The sequence below is a fragment of the Vicia villosa genome, linkage group LG2 (genome assembly GCF_029867415.1).
Source record: "Vicia villosa cultivar HV-30 ecotype Madison, WI linkage group LG2, Vvil1.0, whole genome shotgun sequence".
In the NCBI taxonomy this organism is placed as follows: domain Eukaryota; kingdom Viridiplantae; phylum Streptophyta; class Magnoliopsida; order Fabales; family Fabaceae; genus Vicia; species Vicia villosa.
This window is the reverse complement of record NC_081181.1, coordinates 64,314,140-64,329,720: the sequence shown is the minus strand read 5'-3', so window position 1 is coordinate 64,329,720 and position 15,581 is coordinate 64,314,140. Positions and strand designations below refer to the sequence as shown.

General features: G+C 39.5%; 1 non-coding gene across 1 annotated transcript; it reads right to left on the bottom strand.

Annotated features, from left to right (window-relative positions):
- Positions 1–2,739: 2,739 nt before the first annotated feature.
- Positions 2,740–2,846, bottom strand: LOC131654357 (small nucleolar RNA R71). Its single transcript, XR_009299398.1, has one exon. It is a non-coding gene; the product is annotated as a small nucleolar RNA R71 (small nucleolar RNA).
- Positions 2,847–15,581: the final 12,735 nt, after the last annotated feature.

Below are 15,581 nucleotides of genomic sequence, written 5' to 3'. Positions count from 1 at the left end.
ACTCACCCTTACTTTGATGATTTCAGATTGACGAGTAGCAGCTTTTGGCTCGGTGAGGATTAGCTCATGAGTCAGTTTGTTTAGTGTAGCGTCAGGTGTCATGCTCTGATATTGTAACACTGGGGGAACGTTAGATTAGAGTTTATGATGATACTCTATCGTGTTGTTATTGTATTAGATTATGTGGGATATTGCATAGATGATGTTATGCTTATCCGTCGATGAATTTTCCGCTGTGTAAACATGAGATGTTTATGTATTATGACAGATTGTTCCTTAGTGAAAGCATGACAATGAATATATGATGAATTGTTTTAAATTGAATTGTGGCACCCTTGTTTTCATGTTTTACTGATAACACGATTTTATATCGTATATTTAGCCTAAAATCCATAGATATTTATAGCATTTTCCATTTATTATGTCAATTTATTATGATATTACGCGTGTATTTGCTTTGTTTCAGGTTTTACACTTCAATTACGACTATTTGCGAAAAGGAAAGAAAATCGAGCTTAAATGACCAATATTTATGCTTAAGAGACGAAAAGGGGTGCTGAAACGAAAGAGGGGTGCAATTAGGACCCAAAAGGCCCAAAAGAGCAATCCAGCCCACGAAGGAAGCAACCCAGGCCACACTAGTAAGCAGAGACGCACGTCTCTGCCACCTCAGCAAAGGGGAGACGCACGTCTCCACCTCCCTAAAGAATCTCCACTTGAGACGCACGTCTCAAGTCAGTCAAGGCCACTCCCTGAAGAATAGGAGACGCACGTCTCCAAGTCCCGGTCTGCAAAAAAGTCCCGTTTTTCACGCAAAGCAACTGCAAAGCCTCACCTATAAATAGAGGCAGCCACTTCAGTCCAAAGGGTCCGATTTCCTGCCAACGAAGTGCTGCCGAAATTGTACCGCGAACTGCTTTTCATTATTCTGTTTCCATTTAACCTTCTATTTTCTCACAACGATTTCTACATTGGAAATTGTTGTGAACTTTTCATAGATCTAGCCTTACGTTAGATTTATCGCTTTATTTTCCTTGTTTTTATTTTCTGCCATTTAAATTCCGAAGAACGATCCAGCCAAGCTGTGGTGGAAGTTCGATACTTGAAGAATTATTTGCCATTTATTTAATTCAGGTTTTTATTTACCGCTTTTATTTATATTACTATTGCATGATATATCTATATTATATGCCATTTAATATGCTTATTATTATGAACAAAACCGATTTATGCATGTTTAACCGTATTAATATGTCTGGCTAAAATACTAAAGGTATCGGTATGTAAAGTAAGTTAACCGTAGGGATCCGAAATAAATTGGCTTAAATTAGGTTTTATTAATTATCACTTATTTTTGGTTTATATGTCTAGTTTAATTAGTAAGTCTTAAAACCAATAGAGCGAAAGTTTGAGGGATTAGGACGGTCAAAGGTTAAAACCAATAGAGCGAAAGTTTGAGGCCTTTAACTGGATAGTAGACATAGGACATTAGTTTTAAGGATGGCGAAAGCGTATTAAAACTAATTGGAACTTATTTATTTTCAAAAATTGTTTTTACACTCGAGCGGGATGGCGAAAGCGTACGTTAGGGGTATTAGCTTGCTCCGAGTCAACAGAGCGAAAGTTTGAGATTAGGATATTTAAATAGATAACAACCTCGTAAAATAGGCATTTTATTAATTACATTGTTTTCAAAAAGCTCTTCTAAAATCTAATGGGATGGCGAAAGCGTACATTAGGATTAGGATAGTAGTCTGAATCAACAGAGCGAAAGTTTGAGACGAGGATTTTTAATCAATTGGAATTAGTAAAGATTTTTAATTTAATTATGTAAAAGCCAATGAACCTTCGGATTACCTTTAGTTAAACGAAATACATACTGATACCTGTCTTTCATTATTATTCTTTATTTTCTCACAATCACTTTCCCTTAGGAACAATCGAAAATTTTAGTACTCCTAGCTTTACATAGTAACCTTAGATAACGGTAGATCGATTCATAGTCCCTGTGGATTCGATATCTTTTAAAACTACACGACACGACTGTGCACTTGCAGTTATCAGATTTATAGACACGTAAAGTCGCGATCAAGTTTTTGGCGCCGTTGCCGGGGACTATTTAAGTCGATATCGTAACTCACTGTTACACCGTAGAGACTAGGAAAATTCTTCCCTATCTTTTTGAACGATTGTATGCCAAATACTCGTTCACAAGGAGGAGACTTAATACAACGAATTAACGAGATCGAACGTTTCATTAACGTTAAACGTCGAGCTCGCAACCTTCCCGAAGTAGCAGAAATTCCGATTAATCAGGAATTGAATTTTACTGATCAAATCAATCAAATCACCCCGAAGTTAGAGATGGCTGCTATTCGTCCTCTTAGAGACTATGCCGCTCCTTCGCGCGCTGAACCGCATTCAAGTATCGCACCACCTGCGATTGAAGCGAACAATTTCGAACTGAAACCTTCACTGGTCCAAGCTGTTCAACAGAATCAATTCTCTGGAAGCCCTGTAGACGACCCCAATCTCCATTTATCCGTGTTCGTGCAATACGCCGACACTATCAAAGCCAACAATGTTAGTTCCGAAGCTATTCGATTACGCCTTTTCCCTTTCTCCTTGAGAGATAGAGCGAGAGCGTGGCTTCAATCCCTGCCTTCCAATTCCATAACTACGTGGGACGAATTGAAGAGAGTATTCTTAGCAAGATACTTTCCGCCTAGCAAAACTGCTATGCTTAGAGGTCAAATCAACGGATTTACCCAGAAAGATAACGAATCGCTTTTCGAAGCTTGGGAACGTTACAAGGACATGCTTAGGATATGCCCTCATCATGGACTCGAACCATGGCTGATCATCCATACCTTTTATGGTGGTCTCTTATATAACACTAAAATGACTATAGATGCCGCTGCTGGCGGAGCATTAATGGACAAACCCCATGATGAAGCATACAAACTCATAGAGAACATGGCACAAAACCATTACCAATGGGGAGGAGAACGCGCCGCCCTAGAGAAAGCCCAAACCAAAGGAGGAATGTACGAAATTAGTGGTATAGACCGCGTTAACGCTAAAGTAGACGCTTTAACTCAAAAGATTGAGAATTTGACCATCACTCCTTCAGCCACCGCTGCCGCCGTAGCACCTAACTGCGAGATTTGTGGATTGACTGGGAATGTAGTTGCTGAATGTCAACTCTTGACTGGAGTCCCATCTGATCAAGTAAATTACGCTCAAGGAAACCCTTATTCTAACACGTACAACCCTGGATGGAAAAACCACCCGAACTTTTCTTATAAGAACAACAATGCGTTGTACGCGCCTGGACAAGCACCTGCTGTACCACCTGGCTACCAAAAAGCGCCTGTAGCTGCTCAAAACACCCCTAGGAAGTCAAACCTAGAAATCATGATGGAGAACTTCATAGCTTCCCAACAACAAACCAATAAAGACTTCCTGAATCAAAACATCCACAATAGCGAGCAACTAAAACAACTATCGAACAAAGTAGATGCTTTAGCTACGCATAACAAAATGTTAGAAACTCAAATCTCACAAGTAGCTCAACAACAAGCACCTACTGCTGCCCCTGCTGGCACGTTTCCTGCTCAACCACAACCTAATCCTAAAGGACATGCGAACGCGATAACACTACGAAGTGGAACTAATTACGATGGACCCATAGATCCTAGAACCCAAAACGTACCCATGTCACAACAAGAGCCAAAGGAAACCCAAAAGAAACCAACCGACGAACAAACTGCTAAGACTGATGAGAACAATAACGAAGTGGAACCCGAAAAGGAGAAACCTTATGTTCCACCACCACCTTATAAGCCACCAATTCCTTACCCTCAGAGATTAGCTAAATCAAAAACCGAAGCGCAATTTAAAAGATTTGTAGAACTTCTGAAGCAATTAAACATAACCATACCATTCACAGAAGCCATAACTGAGATGCCTTCGTACGCTAAGTTCTTAAAAGAAATCTTATCAAACAAAAAGAAGCTCGAGGATAACGAAACTATAACACTTACCGCTGAATGTAGCGCTATCATCCAAAACAACATGCCTCCAAAACTGAAAGACCCTGGTAGTTTCTCTATACCCTGCGTAATTGGAAAAACCATCATAGAGAAAGCCTTGTGCGATTTAGGAGCTAGTGTTAGTTTGATGCCTCTTTCGACCTGTAAGAAACTCAATCTAGGTGAGCTTAAAGCAACAAGAATGTCTCTTCAACTAGCAGACCGTTCAGTTAAATATCCTGTAGGAATGTTAGAGAATATCCCTGTTCGTGTAGGTCAATTCTACATCCCAACTGACTTCATCATTATGGATATCCAAGAAGATTCTAACATCCCGATCATTTTAGGAAGACCATTTTTAGCGACCGCTGGTGCAATTATAGATGTAAAGCGAGGAAAGCTTACTTTCGAAGTAGGAGAAGAGAAAATAGAATTTATCCTTTCCCAATTCCTAAAAGCACCTTCTATAATTGACACATGCTGTTCTGCTGATATAATCGACGAATGTGTCAAGGAAATAAAATCCGAACCAAATAAGGAAACCGAAACCCTAAGAATTCCTATGCCGCCAATTTTTGAAGATGACAACTGGCGTGAGGAATATCAAGATAACCACCTGAGTGAATGCTTAGCTTTAACCCCTGATCCTATACCTGGACCTAAGAAACCTGCTATAGAGCTGAAGACACTTCCTACCGATCTTAGATACGAATTTCTAGACGAAGAACTAAACCGACCAGTTATAGTGAACGCCAACTTAGGACGAACCGAGACTGAAAAACTACTTAATGTTCTAAGAAAATACCCTACCGCTTTAGGATACAACATATCAGATCTAAAAGGTATAAGCCCTTCTCTGTGTATGCACCGCATTATGCTCGAAGACGATAGTAAAACCTCTAGGGAACATCAAAGGCGAATAAATCCTATTATGAGCGATGTGGTTAAAAAGGAAATCCAAAAACTGCTAGAAGCTGGAATAATATATCCTATATCCGATAGCAAATGGGTTAGCCCCGTTCACGTCGTACCAAAGAAAGGAGGAGTCACTGTAATCACTAATGCAAAAGGAGAATCTGTAGCACAACGTACCCAAACTGGATGGAGGATGTGCATTGACTATAGGAAGCTAAATAAAGCTACCCGAAAAGACCATTTCCCTTTACCTTTCATAGATCAAATGCTCGAACGCCTAGCTAAACACTCACATTTTTGTTATCTGGATGGATACTCCGGATTTTTCCAAATTCCTATCCACCCTGACGACCAAGAGAAGACCACATTCACCTGTCCTTATGGTACATTCGCTTATAGACGAATGCCTTTTGGACTCTGCAATGCACCCGCGACCTTCCAAAGATGCATGATGGCAATATTTGCCGACTTCCTAGATGGAATAATGGAGGTCTTTATGGACGACTTCTCTGTCTGTGGAGGAAGTTTTGAAACATGTTTAGAAAACCTTGAAATGGTGCTTAGACGATGCGTAAGCGTAAACCTAGTCCTCAATTGGGAAAAATGCCATTTCATGGTTCGACAAGGAATTGTACTTGGACACATCGTATCCGATAGAGGAATCGAAGTTGATAAAGCAAAAATCGAGATTATCGAAAACCTTCAACCTCCCAAAACCGTTAGAGAAATAAAAAGTTTTCTGGGACATGCTGGTTTTTACCGACGCTTCATTAAGGATTTCTCTAAAATAACCAAACCTTTAACTGAACTACTCATGAAAGACGCCGAATTTGTTTTCACCGATAAATGCACTGAAGCATTTCAAACGCTTAAACAAGCATTGATCTCTGCGCCAATTATGCAACCTCCCGACTGGAATGAACCTTTCGAAATAATGTGTGACGCAAGTGATTATGCTGTAGGAGCCGTTCTAGGACAAAGAAAGGATAAGAAACTACATGTCATATATTATGCGAGTAGAACCCTAGACGAAGCTCAGATGAATTATGCCACGACAGAAAAAGAATTATTAGCTGTCGTATTCGCATTAGACAAATTCCGTTCTTACCTGGTAGGAGCCAAAATAATCATATACACTGACCACGCCGCCATTAGGTACCTCCTAACCAAAAAGGACGCTAAACCAAGACTTTTGAGATGGATCTTGTTACTACAAGAATTCGACCTGGAAATTAAAGATAAGAAAGGCACTGAAAATGTCGTAGCAGATCACCTCTCTCGATTGGAAAATCTGAAACCCGAACAAGTACCAATTGACGATGATTTCCCTTATGAAAGACTCATCGCCCAATTAGAAGCAAATGAATTCGAACCATACCGTCCAAACTCTGAAACCGAGAAATTAGCTGAAATAGCTTTAGCCCGATCTAACACACCTTGGTATGCAGATTTCGTAAATTACCTAGCTGCTGGTGTGCTTCCTCCTGATCTAAGCTACCAACAGAAGAAGAAATTCTTCCATGACCTAAAACATTACTATTGGGACGACCCACTCCTTTTCAAAAGAGGCCCCGATGGAATCTTTAGACGTTGTGTACCCGAGGAAGAGATAAGAAGCATAATAACACATTGTCATTCTGCACCGTGTGGAGGACACCATAGCACATCTAGGACCTGCGCCAAAATTCTTCAATCTGGACTTTTCTGGCCTAACCTGTGGAAAGACGTCCATTTTGCAATACTAAGCTGTGATAGATGCCAACGAACTGGAAACATTTCAAGACGCGATGAAATGCCTCAAAAAGGCATTCTAGAAGTAGAAATATTTGACGTCTGGGGAATAGACTTCATGGGACCGTTTCCATCATCGTTTGGAAATCAATATATACTCGTAGCCGTCGATTACGTTTCAAAATGGATAGAAGCTATTGCTTCTCCTACGAACGATACACGAGTAGTTATTAAACTTTTCAAAAACGTCATTTTTCCTAGGTTCGGTGTGCCAAGATTGGTAATTAGCGATGGTGGTTCCCATTTCATTTCAAGAATACTTGAGAAACTCCTTCGAAAATATGGAGTAAATCATCGAATAGCCACACCATACCATCCACAAACAAGCGGTCAAGTAGAAGTATCTAACCGCGAAATAAAACAAATATTGGAGAAAACTGTTGCTATATCGAGGAAAGATTGGTCAACCAAGCTAAATGAAGCTTTATGGGCTTATAGAACAGCTTTCAAAACTCCAATAGGAACTACCCCATTCAAACTCGTTTATGGAAAATCATGCCACCTACCAGTAGAGTTAGAACATAAAGCCTATTGGGCTATTAAGAACTTAAACCTAAACTACACTGCCGCTGGTGAGAAACGACTTCTAGACATAAACGAATTAGAAGAACTTAGACAAGACGCTTACGAAAACGCCAAAATCTATAAAGAGCGAACGAAAAAATGGCACGACAAGCGTATATCTAGGAAAAATTTTAGCATAGGCGATAAAGTGCTCTTATTTAATTCTAGACTAAAATTATTTCCTGGTAAGTTACGATCTAGATGGTCTGGCCCTTTCGAAATAACTAACATATTTCCGAGTGGAGCGATAGAAATCAAAGGAGAAACCGTCAAACCTTTTGTCGTAAATGGGCAACGTCTTAAGTATTACCATCATCTCGAATACGACGAAAACATCGAAGTTTTTAAACTTGACGAACTGCCCGCTCTTTCGAAAAAATAGTTTTCTATTTTTAAATCGTCGAGCTTACGACATTAAACAAAGCGCTTGGTGGGAGACAACCCACATTTATTTATTTTTATTTTTATTTATTAAAACTTTAATTTTTCTATTTGTTAATTTTATTTTTTTTATTTTTAAAACTTTATTCTATTTTTAATTTAATTTTAATCATTTTTTATTTTCCATACATCTTATAATAATTATTATAATTATAACTACTATCTATGAATTGAGAAAATATTTCCGTTATAATTATATTTATTATTATAACTTGTTACCTAAGCTTAATTTTAACTTTTTATTCTATTTTAAATAAACACTAGCCTAATTCTAACTCAATCTTAATATTTTCAACTTCTAGGTTTTTCATTTAATTACTAACTACGATGCAAGAAGTTGACAATATGGAAGTTGTGTTCCGTGGTAGAGGACAAGAAGCAAGATTTAACAAGCTGGCTGAAAGACACATGGAATTGACTTGCTATCCTCACCAACCAACTATGGTGAAGCTTGGTATCGAAGAAAGCATCCTACACCTGCTTAACCAAATCGGTTGGACTGGTTCTCACTTGTTCCGCAAGTTTAGCACTTATCGGAAGCTCACTCTGGAATTCCTGAGCTCCCTGACCTATCTTCCAAACTGTGGACAAGGACTGAAAAAAGGAGTTATTCTCTTTAGACTCTTTGGTATGGAGTTTAATTTCTGCATCCGAGATTTTGCTGAAATGTTAGAACTACCTCATGGACCCGATGCATACGCCCAAGTAGCTGAAGAAAATCTTCCATACTGGGAGTTGGAAAAATACTGGGGCAAGATCACTGGAAACGACAACCCTGAAGAGAATGAATTTCAATCTGAGAACATCCACAATCCTGCTTTCCGCTACTTTCACAAGATCCTTGCTCACTACATTTTTGGAAAGCCTGATAATGTCACTGAAGTTACTAGAGAAGAGCTGTTCATCATGTTCTGTACATCTCAGAATCGCCCGGTCAATGCCATCGCATTCATGCTAACAAACTTCGAGCGCATCACGCAAGACGAAGTTTCACCCATTAGGATCGGCGGATTTGTCACTATGATCGCTAATGCCATAGGAATGAGAGTGCCTTTGCTTAGATTGACACCTTTTGGTACCCATACCTCTATGGACATCAATTTCTGCTTTAATCGAGGTATCATCGGTAATCTTGGACCTGATCGTTTTGAATTGCTCATTGATAACAAAGTTTGGTATCAGTTCACCTTACCGAATCCTAGGACAAGTGTGCACAACCCTACCAACTGGCTTTACTATGGTCAGATTCCTGAGAGAGAGCCATCACCTGAAACTCCTCAAGCTTATGAACATTTTGATGAGGAAATGCCTGCATCTGAATCTGAACCTGAAACACCTCCTGGTTATTATGAACCTCTTCCTATTGATGAACCTATATCTGAGTATGAACCTGAAACTCGTTCTGAAGATTCCGTTGAAGATCACACTGTTGATATGACTGATGTCGAGGTCGAGCAACAACAACCCGCTACATCTACCGCATCGGTAAATCAAAGGATGCCCACTCTGAACACGCACGAACAAGCAATCAATGCCCTACAACAAGATGTACAACATGTGCGCAACGAGCTTCACACTTTGCAAATGCATTTCTTCGATTTCATCGACACCGTAAATGCTCAGTTCGACGAAGTTTTCAAACACATTCAGTCCAATCAGAACAACAATAGACGTGGCTAGATGTTACCATATTAGATTATTAGATTTTTATTTCTAGTTTTAGTAATTTCTATTCTTAGTTTAGATTTACATTTTTCTGCACTTTTCCATTCTGCTATTGTTAACACTCAGTACTGGTTTAATTTTAAATGCAATATTTTATTCACTACTGCTGTTGTGTTATAATACACTGCCACAGGAGACGCCCGTCTCCATCTGTGTGGGACCAGTTGGAACGAAACAGGGGACAGGAGACGCACGTCTCCATGCTCTGCCCCAGCAGACTGGCTGCCTGAGACGCACGTCTCCCAAGGCTAGCAGTCTGCATTTGACCACGCAGACACTCTTCTCTCCCTCTTGAATTTTGAATTTGAATTTCAAAATTCATTCTCCTCATTCTTCCCCTATTTATTCCATTTAAACCCCATTAACCTCATTCATCCTCCATCATTCACCTCTTAAACTCCATTCATTTCCCATTCTTCTATTCTATTCAAACTTCAAACACCACCATTAATCCATTTTAATTCTCCATTAACCACCCCATTTTCAAACCTCACTATAAAACCACACCACCACCACTCTTATTCTTCACAACCTTCATACCATTTCTCTTCTACCATTCTACTATCATATCTATTTTCCATTTCCATACTCACCATGCCTCCACGTTCATTAATCCGTAGCGAGCGTCCCGAGCGACCACCTCCCGACCTTTCAAACATTATCTTCCGAGATGATGCTCAACGAACAAAATATGTTGCTTTCTACGAACGTTCGGTTGTTCCCACAAAATTTGTGAACACCGAGTGTCTAGAAACTTTGGGTCTCATTGATGGTGTCACCCGTTTGCTCACTAAATCTAGCCTCCACCATCTTTGTACCGAACCCGTACCTACTTATGAGCCGCTCGTCTTAGAATTTTTGAGTTCCTTCAACTACGACACTCCCTCTACTCAACCATTCTCAACCGGTACCATCCAATTCCGGATGTTCAACCGTGAATATGCTCTTGATCAAGATGTCGTAGCTTCATATTTGCATTTTAATCATGCTCCAATTGCTCACCGCTCAATCTTTCAAGAACTCAATGGTCGATCCTGGGAGGATCTCGCTTTTGAATTTTGGTTCCATCTCACTGGAGAAAATCCTACCGGTTGGAGAGCTCTTCATGCTTCTCACATTCAAAACCCCGCTATACGTTATTTTCAACGTGTCTTGGGGCATATTATTTTTGCAAGATCCAACAACCACAAGGTAAACCAAAATGAATTATTTTTCCTTTACTGTGCGCTTAACAATATCCGTTTCAATGCCGCACCGTTTATGTTCCAACACATCCAAGGCTTAGTCAACGCCCCCGCTACAAATCCATTCTTGCTTGGAGGCATTATTACTACCTTGGCCTGTGCTTTAGGTCTTGGTGACGAGCTCCTATCACTCTCTCATCTCATGAAGCCTGCTCAGTCACTCGATCTCACTTACTGCCGCGATTCCCACTTGGTTTCACCCCGACATGATGGCCGATACACTTTGGTCGTCAATAAAGTTCCCATTCCTTATGTCATCCTTCCTTGTCCTGAAAGAATTAACATCCGTTATGTTCAACGTTGGAGGCTTATTGAAGAAAATCCTCAAGATGACCAACAAGAACATCCTAATGAACCAATGGATGCAAATGAAGAAGAACTCAACCAAGGGCAAGCTGATGTCAACCAACCTCCTCCAAACAACCCTCCGCCTATCACTCTTGAAGCCATGTATGCTGCTATTCAACGCCAAGATCAACTCGTTCAAGCTATGCAGACAAACCAAACTGAAACAATTAGGCTCATCCGAGAGATGCAACAGGAGCACCGTGACTATGCTATTAGGAACGAAAGTCAATACGCTGAAATTGCCACATATTTGCATGATCTTGACATTCGTGTTAATGACTCTCCTGATAGACGTCGCCGTGTTCGTACAAGAGGCGCGAGCAGTTCTCGAAACCGCAACAATGAGGAGTAGTTCTTATGCACTGAGGACATTGCATCATCTAAGTCTGGGGGAGTCGTATTATTTCTATTTCCTATTTCCTTTAGTTTTATTTTTCCCTTCAGTTATTTCCCTTCCTTGTAATGTTTTTCTAATTCAATAAAGAATATTTATGGAATTTAAGTCTTATATGTATAATTCCGTAGTTATTTCAATTTCTTCCATTTTCTTGAGCCATAACAAAAATTTTATTTTTTGCTCCTAAACGATAAACGCAAACCCCACACGTTCAAGAAATTCGAAGCTACTCAATCACTCAACGCACCGAAACTGAATTAGTCAATATCCTTATTGTCACAACACTCCAAAACCCCCGAGTATACATAACCGATTTGAATACCCGTTATACCAAAACCACCGACTTTAAGTTTTGAAATAACCCTTAGTAGTTTATTCTAGCAGTCGGCACCGTCTTAGATACAAACTACGCAGAGAGTCGATGAATATAAGTGTATGATCCTCATAATAATTATGTGTTCAACTATAAGAAGAAATGTGCCTACTAAGTAAGGTGATCCTCACAAGATCATTTAACCTAACGGTCGCAAATCTCATATACAAAGAATTTAAAAACTCACTGTCGATTGGTTCAGAAGTCATCTGGTAATGAACTTGGTAGGAAGGACTATTGTCCGATTCCCCACAATCTACAAGTGAATGCTAAGGAGTATACCACATATTGTGCCAGAACTCCATGAGAAGGATCATAGTCACTAACCGACTACTCTGCTATGTGCGTGTCAAGATAATGGGCTTAATGTGATTGCGCGCGAATGAAAAGGGTGAAACATGATGACAAGTCAAATAGGTCGAGCTATAATGGCATGATTCGGATTGGTATGCATGCTGGGAGTTGTTTAGTGTTGTTACTATAGGTTTATTGCTAAGATTCATTACTTCCGAATAAGAACACTATGTAGCTAAGTATGACTGAACGACGTGGTGGAAGTGTGTTTCATTTATCTTTATCTTCTTATTTTGCTTGAGGACAAGCAAAGGTTCAAGTCTGGGGGAATTTGATAACACGATTTTATATCGTATATTTAGCCTAAAATCCATAGATATTTATAGCATTTTCCATTTATTATGTCAATTTATTATGATATTACGCGTGTATTTGCTTTGTTTCAGGTTTTACACTTCAATTACGACTATTTGCGAAAAGGAAAGAAAATCGAGCTTAAATGACCAATATTTATGCTTAAGAGACGAAAAGGGGTGCTGAAACGAAAGAGGGGTGCAATTAGGACCCAAAAGGCCCAAAAGAGCAATCCAGCCCACGAAGGAAGCAACCCAGGCCACACTAGTAAGCAGAGACGCACGTCTCTGCCACCTCAGCAAAGGGGAGACGCACGTCTCCACCTCCCTAAAGAATCTCCACTTGAGACGCACGTCTCAAGTCAGTCAAGGCCACTCCCTGAAGAATAGGAGACGCACGTCTCCAAGTCCCGGTCTGCAAAAAAGTCCCGTTTTTCACGCAAAGCAACTGCAAAGCCTCACCTATAAATAGAGGCAGCCACTTCAGTCCAAAGGGTCCGATTTCCTGCCAACGAAGTGCTGCCGAAATTGTACCGCGAACTGCTTTTCATTATTCTGTTTCCATTTAACCTTCTATTTTCTCACAACGATTTCTACATTGGAAATTGTTGTGAACTTTTCATAGATCTAGCCTTACGTTAGATTTATCGCTTTATTTTCCTTGTTTTTATTTTCTGCCATTTAAATTCCGAAGAACGATCCAGCCAAGCTGTGGTGGAAGTTCGATACTTGAAGAATTATTTGCCATTTATTTAATTCAGGTTTTTATTTACCGCTTTTATTTATATTACTATTGCATGATATATCTATATTATATGCCATTTAATATGCTTATTATTATGAACAAAACCGATTTATGCATGTTTAACCGTATTAATATGTCTGGCTAAAATACTAAAGGTATCGGTATGTAAAGTAAGTTAACCGTAGGGATCCGAAATAAATTGGCTTAAATTAGGTTTTATTAATTATCACTTATTTTTGGTTTATATGTCTAGTTTAATTAGTAAGTCTTAAAACCAATAGAGCGAAAGTTTGAGGGATTAGGACGGTCAAAGGTTAAAACCAATAGAGCGAAAGTTTGAGGCCTTTAACTGGATAGTAGACATAGGACATTAGTTTTAAGGATGGCGAAAGCGTATTAAAACTAATTGGAACTTATTTATTTTCAAAAATTGTTTTTACACTCGAGCGGGATGGCGAAAGCGTACGTTAGGGGTATTAGCTTGCTCCGAGTCAACAGAGCGAAAGTTTGAGATTAGGATATTTAAATAGATAACAACCTCGTAAAATAGGCATTTTATTAATTACATTGTTTTCAAAAAGCTCTTCTAAAATCTAATGGGATGGCGAAAGCGTACATTAGGATTAGGATAGTAGTCTGAATCAACAGAGCGAAAGTTTGAGACGAGGATTTTTAATCAATTGGAATTAGTAAAGATTTTTAATTTAATTATGTAAAAGCCAATGAACCTTCGGATTACCTTTAGTTAAACGAAATACATACTGATACCTGTCTTTCATTATTATTCTTTATTTTCTCACAATCACTTTCCCTTAGGAACAATCGAAAATTTTAGTACTCCTAGCTTTACATAGTAACCTTAGATAACGGTAGATCGATTCATAGTCCCTGTGGATTCGATATCTTTTAAAACTACACGACACGACTGTGCACTTGCAGTTATCAGATTTATAGACACGTAAAGTCGCGATCATTTACTCTGAAAATTATTTTATTAATTTCCGTGGGGTTTAGAAGGGTGTTACAATAGTGGTATCAGAGCAGGTCGGTCCGTCCGGCCAATTGTTGAGTCAGTGGAGTTGCGCGACAGTTGTATATTGTCGGCATTTCATTCCTTGGTACGCGACATGTGAGTGAATCACTGTCGGTACTTGGTTGTTTGTTGCAGGTGTGGGATTGAAACAAGTGGAGGAGAAGCTTCGCTTCTCGGTTATGTTTCAGTTGAAGAAGATTGATTCAGTAGGCTGTTGTTGGAAACAGTGCAAGCATTGTCGGAGTTTGTTGTTTCCCGAGTTGAAGGTGACTTGGAATTAAGACTTCACTGGGAACTGAGTTGTGATGTGTCAGCTCTGCTGGTGTACTGCGAAGTTGTCAGTTGAGTAGCCTTGCGTCTCGGAAGAGGTTCAGTTACGAGTTTGCAAGGAGGATTGTTGTCGTGATGTTGCAGAAAGCGGACTTCGGCGGGGAAATGCGTCGCTTAAGTTATAAGGATGTTTGGAAGTGAAGAGATACGATAAGGGGCTGTTTGGAATGTAATAGAGTTGAAGAGAATGAGTTTTGGAGAAAGATTTTCGTAAGCAAAACGCAGGAAAATTGCTGAATAGCTGCGGAACTTCGAAAATTCATAACTAGAGTTCTGGACATCCGAATTGAGTTCCGTTTGAAGCGTCGGAAAGCTAACGAGATGAACCTTGTTATAAAAATGGTTGCAGCAGCTGTAACATAATTAATTGTGACAGGATGACGTTGGAAAGAGGTGGAGTTACGGTTACTCTTGTTCTTATAACTAGACTTGTTTATTGGTACTGCACGGGATGTCAGTGTCAGTGTTGAATGGATCGAAGGAATAATTAGAAGGTTTGTTGAGGAGTAATTTTAAGGATTGAATTTACCAATTGAGGAGTTTTGGATATATCGTATAGAGTGTCGCTGCATGATGTCAGTGTTGCATTTTTCGGGCAATGACTGGAAAATTCATATCTTGAGTTCCGAGTGTCGGATTGATGTGCCGTTTGAACCTACGAAGAGGAGGGATTGTGTTTTAATTTATGGGAGAGTTATAAATACAGTAGAGTGACCCTGTGAGGAGAGGTTCTGAAGTCGGTTATGGAAGCGTGAAACTTGTTGAATAAGAATGCTTACTACCGTGATTGTTGGAAACAAAATTGAGTGTAACATGTTGTTGATGAGATGTTCGGTAATAAGAATGGTTTGAGGGCCGATGAATTTTAGCGAGAAGTGAATTAGTAGTAAAGATGGAATAAACTTTAGAACCCTTGGAATCGTATTTGTGATGGCAAAGTAACGATAAGTATAAAAGAAGAATTGTAGGGAATTTCTAACATTTGTTGACGTGA